Below are 17,198 nucleotides of genomic sequence, written 5' to 3'. Positions count from 1 at the left end.
CAATATTCAAAGTCAACTAAAATTCTCCAACTTCCTTATAATTTTGAGATTCATAGCAGCTTGAATCCTGCTGACTATTTCAACCTGAGCTTGCCAAATCATGTCAGTATTTCAAAGAGACAGTGGACCTTTTGGAAAATACATATTGCTAGGGAGAGGTGGGCGATATATTCTTAAACTATCTGTAATGTTGATGTGAATTTTCCAGTTTGATCAAAAAAGCCCTGCAGTCTTCTAATTGTAACTTCATTGTTGAGCATTGGTCTCTGTTTTGTCTTTTCTTCAAATTCACTGAACCCTAAGGCAAATTTTGCCTACATTTTTCTAAGACATCCCAGAACAAGTGGCAATTTGGTTGATAATGATGTTATTTTAGATTACAAAATTATTTCTATAGAAACATTATAAGAATACTATTTTTTTAGTTTTGTTTTACTGTTATTTTTGAGACAGCGTCTGGCTGTGTCGCTCAGGCTGGAGTGCAGAGGCTCCATCTCCTCTCACCGTAACCTCTGCCTTCCGCGCTCAAGTGATTCTTCCATTCTAGCCTCCTAAGTAGCTGGGACAACAGGCATCTGCCACAACGCCCAGCTAATTTCTATTTTTTGGTTTTTGTTTTGTTTTGTTTTGAGTGGAGTTTTGATCTTGTTGCCCCGGCTGGAGTGCAGTGGCGTGATCTCAGCTCATGCAACCTCCACCTCCCTGGTTCAAGTGATTCTCCTGCCTCAGCATCCCAAGTAGCTGAGACTACCGGCGTCCACCACCACACGTGGCTAATTTTTGTATTTTTAGTTAGAGACAGGTTTTCACCATGTTGCCCAGGCTAGTCTCAAACTCCTGGGTTCAAGCAATCTGCCCCGCTCAGCCTCACAAAGTTCTGGGGGATTACAGGCATGAGCCAGTCCTGGCCAAGAATGCTATTTTAAATACAACTGAAATAGCCATGTACATCTATGGTTTGCCTCTGGGTAAATAGATTTAGGTATAAAGGTCTAGTTAAGAGGAGAACTAACTGTTTTTTTGAGTGCTCACATCATATTATTTTACTATACTTCTTAAATGTGTGTTACCTTATTTAATCCTCTTAAGATTTAACTACTGCTATCCCTATTACACAAAGATCATAATAGCTAGCATTTATTGAGCACTTACTCTGTACCGTGCACTGTGGTAAGAGCTTTATGTGTGCTATCTTTGTTACAGTCTCATTGAGAGGTATGATATTATCCCTGTAAAGAATTGAATTTCTGGAGATTTTAAGTAACTTGCCCAAGTAGTCCTACTTTTCTAGGGATCAACCTTCATGAGATAATCAAGCTCATGTCTGATTCCCAAGGCCATATTCTTTCCTCTATGTGACTGCTTCTCTTTTTGTAACATACCAGTGCTTGTTTTAAAATAGAAATTACTTTAGATAATTTAATAATTTAGTATCGTAGATATTCCCTCAAATCTTTAAAGCTCCGTGTTTGGGTTTTCCATGGCATGACACCACATTCCCCAATGTGTATATGCATTCCATTTTGAGAAGCTGAGCAGGTCAATATAGTTCTTCCAAAGCTTGCAGTGTATTAATAGTAGTTGTGCAAGGAATTATGTCAAATTGACTAAACTGCTATCCTGTGTACCCCTGAATTGCTTTGGTGAAAGTGCTCTAATGATTGGGAGTGTCTGTTCAGTCCCTCTTACACCTCAGAGATAAACCTGCCAACTCAGGTGACAATTAATCTGTACAATGTGATGAAGATAATTCAGGATGTTGATGTTTAGCGAGTCCTGTTCAGCTCACATCACACATTTTTTCCTTCTAAGGTCAAGAGTGTTTTCGATGTTGACAGTGGTAATTTAGCTCTGAGCTGAACTACTATTAAATTGTCTATATAGAGGCAAAGAAGTTCAGACTTTCTGTTCTACATCACCATGTCACCTCTGTGCTTCATGTTTTCCTGTGAGTGGCCCACATTTTCTTGTGAAATTACACATTTTCTCTCACTGTCAGAAAGAGAGAAAGAGAATTTCATTTTGTAATAATGCCAGAACACATGTGTGTGCTTCCACTAGCACACTGTAATTCTGGGACTTGGGAATGGTCCAGTCCGGTGATATGCTTGTCTCTTGTATTTATACATACAGATTTGTTCTGCTGGTCATGTGCCAGGCTCTTTGTGCATGTTTTCCCCTTTCCACCTAGTTTAAATGTTTCTGTAATCTTAATATGCACTACCGCTAGTCACTTCACACTCTAGAAGCGAAAGTGAATGAGTATTGCTTACTAAACATTGCTGTTTTGTATAGATCTTTCTTTATTTGTAAGTCACAGAAAATTATTGTTCACGGAAGGTGACTCAAGAATCTTTCGTCTGGTAGGAAGTAGAAATCTGATAAAGTTTAGTTGTTATATAACCCTGTTTTGTCAAAAAAAATGTGTTTTGAGTTGATTAGTATCAAATTAACATTTGTAAACTGCTGGTCCTTTTAACTAGTGTTAAATTAAGAAAAATTTCCCATTAAGCAGAATTTCTAAATAATTGTCTTAATTGGATCTTGTAAAGAGAAATTTTAAGCCACCAGCACTTGGACTGACTAGATAGCCCATTGCTTTGATGCCTGGCCAATTTTTCCTCCATCTGTGAGTCAGCTTAAGTATGCCTACTCTTTTTCCAACCTCCCCTGACTCACTTGTGCAGAACAGAGGCCCTGCTCTCTGTTTTCCCCTTATGTCCCTACTATGCACTTGTGTAACAAGAGCCCTTTTAAGTATGATCTTCAATTTGATAAGGGCCTGCCTCTGGAGTTGGCATGATGTTCCACCATGTATAAGAGTAGGAATTACCTCAGTTTATCTTTTCCCATCCAGTGTTGCACACAATGCCAGGCATATAGTAGGTACTCTAGTCTAAATATACGGTAAGGAATGGGTGGAAGCATGAGTTTGTCTTTAAGCTATAAAGTTAGTTTTTAAATAACGTAATGATTCCTGGTAGTGAACTTCTGGAACATGCCTACAATGTAATAGCATGAACTGTGAAGCCAGATAGCTTCTGTGTGATTCCCAACTTTGCCAGATCAAGCTTCTGTACCTGGGCAAGGCACTTAACCTCTCTGTGCCTCGGTTTCTTCTTTTGTAAAACCAGGATTATAATAGTGTTTTAGGGCTTTTTATGAGGATGTAATGTGACCATACATCTAAAGTACTTAGAATAGCACCTGATGCAAACTAAGTTGCTCTATAATGTTTCTGTTCTTACGATATAACCTACAAGGAAAAAGTAGAATTGCAGTGTGCTGTGACAACAGGCCCCTGAAAAAATGTGTTTTTGTAAGTGGAGAAGATGAATGGAAACTTAATTATGCTTAGCAAATTCCCATGGTCTTCCGCTCTGAGAGGATGTCTTTGTTAATGCTCTCGTTGTTAAGAGTGTCTTCGGGAATGGAAAGCTGAGGTCACAGTGAGACCTCACTGATGTTGCTAATGGAGCCTAGTGGTTTCATCTGGTGGGACATGGCAGTGTCATGGAGCCATCATTTGACTCATCTAATTGTGAATTATTGTGAGAGAGAAACAGGAATTAGGGTAACTGTAGACTTTTGTCCCAACCAGGAAGGGGGTGCTGTTATAAATACATTGAAACAGTGGGCATAGACAGAACGGTTTCAGGAAAATCAGAATTACTTAGAAGAACATTTTAGACTTTTCAGTACATATATGACCTAGTTCACTTAAGAACCTTTCTGAGATACACTACCTTTGATGTGCATCGTTACCTTGAAATTGCTTTAAGAAGAAAAATGGGTCATTTATCCCTCTTCTGTTTAGTTTCATTCATTAGTACAGAATGTGAACTACACAGTTGAGTTTAGGTCTCACTGCTTTCCCCAGTCTTAGTGTCCACTGAGTGGGCCTGGGAAAAAGAGCTGATTCCTTTCCCCCATGGTAGACTGGAAAGCAGTGGAAGCAAGAGAGGATGACACGAATTAAGAAGTTACTTTTTCTTTAATCTGAATGTTTAACCACTTCCCCTGAATTGAATTCCATTTTTCTGATAGAGAATTGCAACCGGTCGTGTTTGGTTAACCCAGATCTTTGGATTTACAACTGAAAAAATAAAATAAAAAGAAACGTACTCAGATCAGTGATTTTTCATGGCTGTTTATCTTTACGGTGTCAGAACCGGACTAGAACTTAGGTTTCTGTTATTAAATCCAATGCTATCTTCAGTACACTGGTAAATCATCAGAGAATTTAGTATCTAAATAAATTAAACCTCTATGTTCTTTATAGCTGAAACTTCATATATATACATTATATATATGTATATATATAGTATATTAGAGAATTATTTACATCTGGTTTCATCCTCTTACAAGAGCATTTGGATTTGAGAGCAGCAAGTGGCACTCTGCCAGTGACAAATGGAAGCACTGTGATTGCCTTCCCATCATCCGCTACCTTTTATGGTGTCAAGGGATTTCTAGCTCTCTTTTGTGACCCAGCTGCAAAACAGCTGTTGTTTAGGCTCCTGCCTTTCCACTCTCACAAGACAGTGTTCCTTACCATCCCTACAGGGTTTAAACTTCTGCAGTACAAGTGTCAACTCCGTTCTGTGAGCTCAGGCCTCCCCTTTGGGAGCCAAACAGCATAGCACTTCTCATGTTTTCACTAAGTAGTTTGGAAGAAATGATCCAGTGAATGCTTGTAGTGCTGGTGATAACAAATGAGAAACACCCATTGTACTTACAGCCACGCTGAATGGTTGGAGTCATGGCTAATAGCTAATATTTCAGGGTTTTCTAATTGCACTGATTCCCTAAGTGGAGATCACATTGACCACTTTATCCATCTAAAGTAAAGTTTCGTATTGGAAACCAGTTTTTCATGAACTTTTAGTGCCATCTTATGGATCACAGAATGCTAATAAAATTTACATTTTTTTTTTCCTTATGGAGAGGAGTTGTTACCAATGATGGCAGTGGCATGAAGTTATGAGGATCACTCAGGTCTCAAGATTTAGTCAGATCTACCACGGAAACTATGCCATCCATCATTTGAGCAACAACATTTCATAAAGAGAGTATGCATTTAAGAAAAGTGTTTTGAATGTTTGCTTTTGCAAGATGTTTAGCATTCTTCATGCATCTTTGACCACCTACTATGCATCTGGTCCTTGGATAAGTGTTGATTAAACAATTCTACTAAATTGGTTTACAATGAGCAAAAGAGATTACAAATGGCAATTAGAGTACATATGGTAAGTGTCACAACAAAAGTAGGAATCAAGTGTTGTTAGAGCACCCAGGAGGAAAAAGACTCAGTTTAAAGAATTCTGGGCAGGCTTAATTTAGTCGTGGCCATAGTTGGCAAGTTATCTAAGACAAATAGATTTTTGGGTTATTTCCTCTTCTAGTTTTAAACTAAACTAACAACAACAACAACAACAAAAAAAACCATACACATTAATTTTTATGCCCCCTTGTCATTTATGTTTTATGTTCTTTTAAAACAACCCTGATTGTGTCTCCTTTCCTTCCGCTGACACTGTTGCCCCCCTTTCCTTCACAGCCAGGTATGTTGGCAGTTGTCTGTAATTGTTCTATCTGTTTTCTTACCCACAGCTTCCCAAATAACACCCACTTCTTCTGGCTTCCATACCTGTTAAACATACCTTCCTGCAGTTACCAGTGATCATGTTATGAAATCTAGTGGATGTTTTTCAGCATTAGATACAATTGACTTCTGCTATTTTCTTGAGACTGTATTTCACTTTACTGTCAACCTCTTGATTCAGCCTAGTAAACCACACCCTTGACATCTCAGGTATCTCAAAAGGGGCCAATCTCAACAATTCTCAAAACTAAGCTTATAATCCTACCCACTAAACTTGGCTCCCTTCCATTATTTACTATCTTCCCTTTGGTTTTGGTCCAAAAACTTAGGGGGTCACCCTTGCTACTCCATTGCTCTAGTTGCATTATCTCTGTTCTATCCATGTTATTCTGTCTGTTTTGTATAAATCTCTCTCATGTCAGTCCACTAATCTTGCTTTCATGGTCACCTGTCTACTTACCTTCTGTTCCCATTCCACTTTCTTATCCTTAGTACCCTCAGAGTGATACTCACAAAACAGCGGCTAATATTTTACTGTCTTACTATGACCAATATGCCAGGTGTGCCCTGCTCTTCCCTGCATTTGTGTATGGTTCACTTTCACTCCTCTCTCCCTCACTCACCCTGGGCTTCACGCAGTGTTTTTGTTTTTCTGCCACAGATATTTTACCTTTGCTGTGCCTCCACTTAGAATACTTTCATTTCTGCTTCAATTAGTTAATCATACACATATTTTGATTTTTAGATCAAGCATTAATTCTTTTGGAAACCTTCCTTGAGTACTTCCACTAAATTAGACCAACTGTTATAGGTCAAATGGCCATCAATTGTGTTCGTCACAATCTTAGCACCTGAAGTTTTTCGTGCCTCAACAGGGCAGGAGTTGTGTCTGCTCCTAATCGCTGTTTTCATTCTAGGGCTCAACACAGCACTGGGAACATGGTAGGTGCCCAACAAATATTAATTGGAATGAAAGGAATCAATGAATACATTTAATGTATTGTGGAAATTTCGTTGTTTTAATTACAAGCAGACACTTTGGTTTGTAATTCAGAGGTAAATTCTATGCATAATTCTAAAGTCTGAGAACAGCACATTTTAATATCTAGAAGGATTTTCATAATTTAAAAATGAAATTTTAGGATATACTTGTATTTATGTGTAACTTTATTGTAAATTTGATTCAAACATAGTTTCTACTTACTTCACCTTAGCTTCCTCAGATGTTTTAATGAAATATCTGAATACTTTTTTCATCAGATGAGATTATGAATGGATAACTCTTATGATAAGATTGGTTTTAACTCTACTTTGAGCTTAGTGTCATGACACAGTATAGCGACCTAAGTAATTTTCTCAGGTGGAGCTTAAGTTGTGGTTGTGCCTATCAAATTATCTCCACTGAAATGTTACTATAGTATGTGTGGGTGACCCCTTTAATTTACAAGGAAAATATACAAGTGAACAGATGTAGAAAGTAAATTAAAATGGTAACATTATAGAAAATCTGAGTAAGGTAAACGCCTTCATTTATGTAATATTTATAGAAGTCAACCATGTTGTGTTTATACCTTAAAATCTAACTGTTTTTACTCATAATGTCAAATCTGTGTAGAAAACAACAGTTCAATTTGAATTCTAAGAATCTCAGATATTTAAATATGTATTTATGAAAGGTGAGTTACTTATGATTTGAAATGGTTATTTAAAATGATCCTGTATGTTTACTTGTTATAATGCTTTTTATATTTTTAATTGAAAACATTAAAATATAAGTAGATGAGTTTTTTGCTGTTGCTTTTCCCGTTTCCCCCCCTTCTTGGGATTCTTGCGTCGTCTTCTTTTACTTTCTTCTCATTGCAAGGTATCAGATTTCCAGTATTCTTATGTCTTGCCAATTCTCGGTCTATGGCACCCTATCTAGTTGGTGTTTCTGAATTTCTTCTATACTCTTTTATCCTATCTTCTCAATCACACAGAACTCTTATCACTCCACTACACATGCACCTTCCTATCAACATTTGCTTTCATACACTCTTTCCCATGTGAATAAATGGTACCTGCATTCACCTATGTACAGCCAGTGAAAATTTCTGAATTCAGATTAGACGGGCATAGTGGTGTGTACCTGTAGTTCTAGCAACTTGGGAAGCTGAGTCGGGAGGGTCACTTGAACCCTGAATTTTAAGGTTGCAGTGAGCTATGATCATGCCCCTACACTCCAGCCAAGGCAACAGAGTGAGATCCCATCTGTAATTTTCTTTTTTTTTTTTTTAAAGGTGGAGCCATCTTTGACTCTTCTTTTTCCGTTATATCCACACCTGATCCACTGGCCACTTGTCTTTGAAAGAGATCCTGGAATCTACTCATTTCTCATTAGTTCCACTGCTATCACTTTTATTTAAGCTGTGGAGTATTAACGTTCTAAGAGGTCTCCCTACAGACAGTTTTCTACCCAAAATCTAGAGTGTTTCCTAAAATTTATAAGTGAGATCATATTGTGCATCTATTTCAAATCCTTCATGATGTTCCTTCCTCATCAAAAGACACACCAGGGGCCAATTCAGCAGCATATACACTAAAAGTGAAAGGACACAGAAAAGATTTCATGGCTCCTGTACAAGGACGTCACATAAATTTGTGAAGCGTTCCATATTTGCACAGTTCCCAGAGGCTGTTTGACCCTTTCTTGGTTAACACCTAAGAAAACAATATGAGTAAAAGCAATCTGTGGCATTCAAATTGAAACGAATTTTCACTACCAAAAAAAAAAAAAAAAAAAAAAAAAAAAAGAAAAAAGACAAAGAAATTGTGTGTTCCTTGCAGAACCCAGTAGGCCCTGCACAATCTGGTCCCTCCTGTCATACTCCTGACTCACAATTTTTATGGGATTTGTTCAACTGCTGCCATGATGTTTTCCTTTACAGGCCCCAAAACTCGAAATATGCCAGATATTTGCATGCCCTGCCTACTCCCTTAAGTCACTCTTCAAATATCACTAAAGGCTTCCTTTGTCACTTTATCACACATAACCATCCCCACCCCGTCCAGTTGTGCATTGCTGTCTTCCGCATTCTTTTTCACACAACACTTAAGACTGACAGTGTTACCTACTCATGTGTAAACTAAAGATTCCACCACTAAAATGTGAGCTGCACCAGGGAAGGAAGTTTGTCTTGATTACCAAGGTCTGGAACCTAGCCTATCACATAGCAGGAACTTAAACCATTTTTATAGAGTGAAACATCACATCTCTGAAGCCTTCTCTTTCATTTCTCAGTACTTAGATGTACTGTGGTCTTCAGGCACTTATTTTGACCAATAGCATAGTGCATTTTTTTTAACAGTCTACACTAGATGTGTTCTCTCCTCGTCAGTATCGAAAGATCCAGTGACTAATCTTTTTATTCACCTTTGAAATCCCTACAGTAAAATGAGCCAATTTTACTGATGGTACGATTAAGAAAATGTTATTAGGTTATAAACTATAATTTACAGTCTGCTTATTTCATTTAGCACTGGATCTTGAAGAACTTTTGTGGTTTAAATAATTTTCTACACAATCATTTTAATAGAAACTTTGTATTTCATTGAAATGATTTTTGGTTAATCAAGTTCATGCTGGTGGACATTGAGTTTGTATAAACAGTATTATAATAAAAATGAATAACAACTTCTTTGTATTTACAGGTATTTTCTTAGAACAAATGCATAGAAATAGAATCAGTTGGCTAGTGTGTCTGTGATTTAATGCTTTTCATATGTGTCAAATTTCCCCCAGGATGGTTTTGTTACATATTACTGTATTTTAACAATGTGTCATAGGAACACCTGTTTTTATGAACCCTCAGGAATATTGAATTCTCTCTTTATTTGCGAAATTTTTTGATAGATGAATAACATCTCCTTGTATCAGTTTACATTTTAGGTAAACCAAATACATGTTTCTTTAGAAATTCTGACCATTATTTTTTGGTATTTGCAAACTATTCACATGTGCCCTTTGCTCATGTAACGTATCTGGCTCCCAGGCCAGAAAGGCAGCTGAGTGTGATGATCCACTTCTTTATCTTGGAGTAAAGCTCAGTCTGCTGCAGTCTTTTATTCCCACTTGGTCAGCCATTTAATTTCAGCCAGTTTTGTGACCTCCTCCTTTCCCAGGGGTTAACCTAAATGTGGGAGGCATAATGGTGCTCACAAAGCTGGGAAAGAGGCTGTCCTGGCCATCTGATCTGAGCTACCACCACCTTAAAGCCTGATGGCTCTGCAGTGGCACTGGGGATGGGCTTCAGGGAAGATTTGCTCAGGAGTCCAGCCTTGTTCTGGGCATACCAAGGAAATCATTCCTCCCTTGTGAGGTCTCCTCGCTGAATCTGGATGTTGTCCTTGAACAGTGTGCAGCATTCACTTTGACCTCTAGCTGCCCTTGGTGTCACTTGATATAATTTTTCAATCAGCTTAGGTCCTATGACACTATAAGTATCTTTCAGCCAGCCTCTACTTTAGGATGTTTAGGAAAAGAAGGCACAGAAGACCAGACATTTATGAAAAGTGGGACTTGAATGATAATTAAGGGAGGACAAACATTAATATCAGTTAACTGTTCAGCCAGATCATTGCTGTATCAGGTAGCTTTATTCTGTAATTTCTATTTATGATGTTTATATAATATTTATTATATTTTAAAAGCTTTCCAGAAGATGTACTAATCTAGCCCTAAGAAAATGAAACTCATGGTCACATTTTGGGTATCTGACAATTTGATGGGGAAATATTTTGTAATATGCAGATAAACTAATCATGAAAGTTACCACTGCCCTGTCCCTTTACTTTGCCTCTAATTAAGGTTAGCTCTGACTCATAGTATATAACATTGGGGAGAGGCCATTACACTTAAATGGTTTTATATAAATCATCTTGGTTTGTAAGAATAAGTTGAACTGTTAGGGTTTTTTTTCATGGTTTCTTTTTTTGTTTGAGGAAGAAACACTTTTTTATCCTGAAAACGTATCACATAAAAATACTGTGATGCTTAAAAAGACTCAGATACAAGAAGTTGGGAAGGGTGTGTGTGTGGTAGTGAGAGGGAGAGATAAAGAAGGTTGGTTAATGGGCACAAACATTAGATAGAAGAAAAAAGTTGTAATGTTCTATAGCAGAATATGGTGATTGTACTTAACACCAATGTATTGTATGTTCAGACTGCTAGAAGAGAGGATTTGAAATGTTTTCAGCATATAGAAATCATAAATATTTATACTCAAGGTGATGGACACCCCACCTCAACACACTCTGACTTGGTCATTATACGGAATATCACATGTAACAGAATGTCACATGTAATACATAAATATGTACACATACTTGTATCAATAAAATTTTTAAAAGCATTTTTTAAACTATCAAATAATGTTCCTTTTATTTGTAAATTATGGTCATCACAAATTTTTACACTCATTTAACTATGATGCATTGTTAAACATATTTTTCAAACTGCACATAAGTTTTTGGACCTGTTTTTTCAGCTGCTTCCCTTTCATATTTGTTATTCGTATAGAGATAACATTTGAAAGTGAAATGAAAATATGATTTGCATTGGTTGTGAAAAATAACAGACACTCATAATTTTAAGAAATTCCCAAAGAGTAAACACCAGACATATGGAAGTGGCTGCTGGAACACACTACTTAAGAGACTGTTCCTTCCCCAGACTTGAAGCAGCCTCTAAATAAAGAGTAGGGCCACTGAAATGAAGTTCTCTGGTTTGTTCTTGATTTTGTTCTAGTTGGTATTCCTACTGATGCTGAAGGTACAGGTAATCACCAGCTAAGATATAAATATTTGTTTGAGAATGTGAGCTAGTTTGGAAGAACTATTTTTATCATTTTAGAAACCTTAGCTGATATGACATTTTCCAGATATGAAATGGAGAAGTTCCTACTTTGTTCACAGCTCTGTAATTTACTACTAACATGTGAACATCAATAACTGAGTAGGAACTATAAGCTATTAAGTTATATAAATAAAATAGGGCCATGCATGGTGGCTCATACCTCTAATCCCACTTTGGGAGACCAAGGCAGCTGGATCACTTGAGACCAGGAGTTCAAGACTAGCCTGGCCAACATGGTGAAAACCCATGTCTACTTTAAAATACAAAAATTAACTGGGTGTGGTGGTGCACGCTGTAGTCCCAGCTTCTCCAGAGGCCGGGACGTGAGAATGGCTTGAACCCAGGAGACAGAGGTTGCAGTAAACTGAGATCACACCACTGCACTCCAGCCTGGGTGACAGAGTGAGACTCTTGGGACTCTGTCTCATTGAAAAAATAAAAAAAGAAAAAGAAAAGAAATCATAGTAGCCTGTTTATATGTTGACTGGTTATTGTATTTACAGAATACTTGGATGGCTATAGAAGAAAAGGTAAAGATTTGTGTTAGTTTGTAGAACAAGATTAATGCACTAATTACATTTGGGGAAAAAAGTGTATATATACATATATTTATACATAAATGTATTATATATATTTACATATAAATGTATTATATATTTACCATATAACTGTATTATATATTCATATTTATGTATAGTAGAAAAAAACTGTTTTTTCCTATTGTGCTCTCAACTTAGAACACTTCTAACACAAGTGTCAGTGCAAGAATTCCCCACAAACCAATCATTAGAGTTACCACAAACCAAGCCGTTGTCCAGCAGACACCAACAGGATGCCCTGCTATTAAATTCTGACACTAACCAGAGTTAGTGCAGACCTCACAGTTAAGGACTCAGTCTCACAAAACTGCTGCCCCACTTTAGGTGCCAATCCAAGTTGTAGGTTTCCAGGTTACCCACAACTTCTATACAACACGACTACAAATTGGAGGTTCCCATGACCCTCTTCCCGGGTCCAGTTTGCTAGTGTGACTCACAGATCCCAGGAAAACAGATGACTTACTATTGCCAAATTATCACAAAGGATATTTTAAAGGAGACGATTGAACAGCCAGATAAAGAGATACACAGGGGGAGGTTTGCAAACATCCTTAGCATAGGAACTTCTGTCCTGGTGGAATTGAGGTGTGCCACCCTACTGGGGTATAGACATGTTCTTATTCATCAGTACAGAAGCTTTCCAAATCCTGTAATTCAGGGATATTTATGGAGGCTTCTTCATGCAGGCCTAATAAATTATTAACTCAGCCTCCATCCCTTCTCCTCTTCCCAGAGAATAGTGGGAAGGGTGGAGCTGAAAATTCCAAGTTTCTAATCATGGCTTGATCTTCCTGGTGACCAGCCCCCATCCAGGAGCCTATCAAGATTTGCCTCATAAGAACAAAAGACACCTCTATTCCCTAGAAAATTTCGAAGAATTAGAAGCTGTGTATCAGGAAACTAGGGTAAAAGACCAAATATTAGAGCAAAAGATTCTCCTAGCACCCCTATAGCTCAAGAAATTACAAGGATGTTAGAAATTCTGTACCAGGAATTGGGGATGAAGACCAAAATACACATATTTCCTATTATAAATTGAAATACTAAAATTTACATATTTAAATATATAAAAAATACGTATTTACATAAACACTCAAAGTCATATTCATAATGCAATGCAACAATGAAAGGGCTTGGTGCCTTCAGGTGTCATTTGGTAAAATATTTCTGAGTTGTGGTTTTCAAGACACACTACAGAGTTGTTAATTGATGTAATAAATAATTTGTCACTAAAGATAAGGGACAAATGTCTGAGTATAATTTAGTCTTTAAAAATAAAACAATTTAAGCTGAAGCCATAATAGTCTAATTATCTCTTACATTTAATATTCCTCCCTGCTTTAAGGGAAGTTTTAGAAATAATTGAAGGACTGTGTGTGTGTGTATGACAATATGTGTGTGTTTTTATATTGTGTATTTTGTAGTTAGATAAACCATTGATAAGTCATTGGGAGAAATGCTGCTTGCCTTGTACATCCACTCAGCCAGGCACCTGAGCTAAACAGTAGTAGTGGCATCCAGTTGAGTTAAGAAAACAAAATGAGTTAGCTTAATACTGATCCCATGATACAGATTAGGCTAAACAAACTTTCCTGAATATTTCTCTTACATTTCTATGTTTTATTGATGCCAATCAGAGTGGACCTGACCAGGCACTTTCCTAATTGGGATGGTGGGTTTTGTTTTTTTTTTTTTTTTTTTCCGTGAGTTTAATAAATATTGGTTGTCTTTAATACTCAATACAGTCCCTTTTTCTTCATTTCCGAACCAGTACTTGTGTTCAGACATGTCAGCCAGTAAACAAAATGAGGAGTAATGCTTGTTTGTGCAGAATGCTGACATAATCTAAAAGACACAAGGAAAAGTTTGGTGAGAAATGACTTTTCCTCACTTTAACTGCCAGCCATCTAGAACAGTAACAGTTGAAATAGTAAATTTGATTAAACATAATATTACCTCTTCTTCCTCATGCTTCCCTCCTACAAACCAGCAACCTTTATCCCTGGTTGGCTTTTAATTTTATATACAGCAAGTCCTCACTTAACGTAGTTGATATATTCTTGGACACTGCAACTTTAATAAAGCAAAAGGATGAACAGCAGGTCCTTGAAATAGCATTGTTTTATTTGATGTTGTTTTGTTATAATGCTGATGAGGAAAAAAAAAAGTGATTTCATCATATGTCATTTCACTTGAAGTTGCTATTTCCAAGAACGGATTGACCACATTAAGTGAGGGCTTACTGTACTCTCCTGAGAACTGTCTTTTCCTCTTTATCATTTGGCACTTGGCTAAATAAATAGTAGTCAAATCAGAAAGATGGATTTTTGTGTGATGGTACAATGTCTCCCCCTAGAAAGAATGTTCTGGCCTTCAATGTGTTTATTTTGCATCTAGGAAAGCATGAGACTCATTGCATTTAAACATTTGATCTACTGAGCAACAAGAGGGTACTGTCCTCTGAGTTTTGCTGCATGTTTTAAAAATCTCATAATATTGTTTTGCCAATGGACTATACAGAGAGATTTTTACTACCCTGTTTGCTGTGGCATTGATAAAAGAGCCAGTTCCTTCTTTTCTGTTCTTAAAACTTAAGTGGAAGCTTCCTTTTTAAATCTTTGCATATGACATTTGTATAGACAGTGCTTTACTGATGATAGCTTTCGTTTTACATCTTTTTTCTTAAAGTATCATTTTTTGCAAGTTCTTTGTATATTGCTTTCCAGTGATGATTTTGTCAGATGACCTTGTGTTTTGGGGGCTATATATAAAACTAAATACATTATTTGTCATTTATAACTCTGCATTTTTTGCATACTATCAAATATATGTGTGTGTGTATACATATAAAGTAGCAGTTAACATTTATTACAAACATATACGTAGGTAGTATAATAGTTAATTTGCATGTGTCATATCAGATAAATCAGAAATCCTAGGAGATAGGTTTTATTATTATCCTTTTAAAAAATTAAGACTATTTTAGAGTAGTTTTAGGTTATTAAAAATTGAGCAGAAAGTACAGAGTGTTCCCATAAACCTCCTCACCTTCCAACAACCCCAGATATACAGTTTCCCTTATTATGATCAACTTACTTTGGTGTGGTAGATTTGTTACAGTTGATGAGTGAATTACAGTCTACAGTTGATATTGCAGTTCACTCTTTGTGTTGAGTATTCTATGAATTTGGACAACTGCTTAATGGCATGTACCTACCATTATAGTATCAGATGAAATAGTTGCATTACCCTAAAAATCGCATGCTCTGCCTGTCCTCTATTTTTCTTTCTTTTTTTTTTTGTATTAAATAAATTACAGTTACGAGATGAAATAATTTTCCAAGGGTCACATAGTTAAACAAGTATGGGAGCTGTTCTGCTTCACTAGAATCTGTGCTCCTAGTCTATACATTTGGCTGCCTGATTTGTTACAGTTACTAAATCATTTAGGGAAACTTAATTGGTAAGATGCTTGCTAATTCTTCTTATTTGTAACTTTATGAAAGTGTACGTATAGGAAACATTCTGTCTGTGCTTTCCTTTGAAGTTAAAATATTGGGGGAAACATTGCAGGGAATTTAAAAATTTTAATTATTGGTATTTGACAAGATTTCCGATTTAAGGAGGAGTTACTGAATAGAGTAGCATTACTGAATTGATAGAAAAAATGAGGAAGTCAGTTGTCTGACCCTTTGCTTATCACTAGCTATAGGTGTTAGAGACAGTAGGCTATGTCCTAGCTACTAGAATAATGAGTTAATGAAGGACATAGCAACAGTAAGTTTATTTTTTAAAGGAGGGAATGAACAAAAGGAGAGGGAGTATGGAAAAAAGAGTCAAAGCTGCCTAGCATGTAGCACAACTTGTCCAACCCGCAGCCTGCAGGCAGCATGCAGCCCAGGACAGCTTTGAACACAGCCCAACACAAATTCATAAACTTTCTTAAAACTTTATGAGAGTTATGCATGAACCTTTAAAAAAAAAAACTGATCAGCTATCATTAGTGTTAGCGTACTTTATGTGGGTACAATTCTTCTTCGTCCAATGTGGCCGAGGAAAGCCAAAAGATTAGACACCCCTAACGTAGCATATTAGGTTAATTATATACCTCTAACAGTTTTAAAAATATATGCAAAGTAAGAAAAAAACATTGCCTCAAGTTTATGTAGGTAGAGAGTATATAAATTAGGAACAGGCAGATGAGGTCATTTGTCTTTACCGTGGTCTGTGGCTTTGGGCACCACCCAGTGCCTTACTACCCTTCACAGTCACTGTACATCTTCATCCCAACCATGCCAAACAAGATAGAACTGTTCCAGGAAAGTGCTTCTTAGCGTTGTTCTCCTGTCTTGTGCCATCCCTCTGTGTTACAGTGGAGGTAACTGTGGTTCAGAGGCGATAACTAGGTGAAGAAAGTATACTTTTAGAATCTGTTTCCCCTGTAGTAGTCTTTAATGAAAAGTCAATTTGTTGTATGTAAACATTTTCACATTTTTTGCTTTTTCTTGTGCATATGATGGTAATATTTACTTAAAACTACAACAAAGAAGGTGACCTAGCTTTAGATTAAATCCTGGATTAGCAGAATTTTAGTCCTGAATGAGGGCAGCGAGGATAAAGAGTAGCTGCTTGAGATTCACCAAATTGTGACTTCTTTTCTTCATAAAGGATGACAAAATCTTCTCAAAATTTAAAGTGGCCGCACTGTACGAAGAAAAAGAAGGAATGAAGAGGAAACAAAGGGAGAAAATAAAATAGAAAATGACAATAATGTTTCTTTAAAACTGTCTTGTCTTTCTGGTTTCCATGAAACCTTTTTTTTTTTTTTTTTTTTTTTCACCTTGTCTCTTGCTTTCCTGGCCTGATGTTTTTGGTAGGCCATTCTTATCTTCTGTTATATATTCTTCATGCCTTCTAGGACTCAGACCTCAGTGTTCTCTCTCAACACTTTTCCCTTGATCATCCTCATTTAGATAAAAACAAAATGTTGTTTGTTTGTTTTTTTTCTTTCCTATGATGATTACCAAGTAGACATTTGGCTGCTTCAGTTAGGCGCAGGCAGTGAAGAATCCCTCATGATCTGTTGCTGAATCATCCATTT

The 17,198-nt window shown here is 36.8% G+C and overlaps 1 protein-coding gene across 1 annotated transcript in view; it reads left to right on the top strand.

Annotated features, from left to right (window-relative positions):
* Nucleotides 1-17,198, top strand: part of TMTC2 (transmembrane and tetratricopeptide repeat containing 2) — a 489,459-nt gene that overhangs the window by 366,898 nt on the left and 105,363 nt on the right. The gene's annotated exons all lie outside the window — the stretch shown is intronic.

The sequence above is a fragment of the Mandrillus leucophaeus genome, unplaced genomic scaffold, assembly GCF_000951045.1.
Source record: "Mandrillus leucophaeus isolate KB7577 unplaced genomic scaffold, Mleu.le_1.0 Scaffold334, whole genome shotgun sequence".
Taxonomy (NCBI): Eukaryota; Metazoa; Chordata; class Mammalia; order Primates; family Cercopithecidae; genus Mandrillus; species Mandrillus leucophaeus.
Note: the sequence above shows the minus strand (reverse complement) of the source record. Positions and strands in the feature narration are given on the sequence as shown.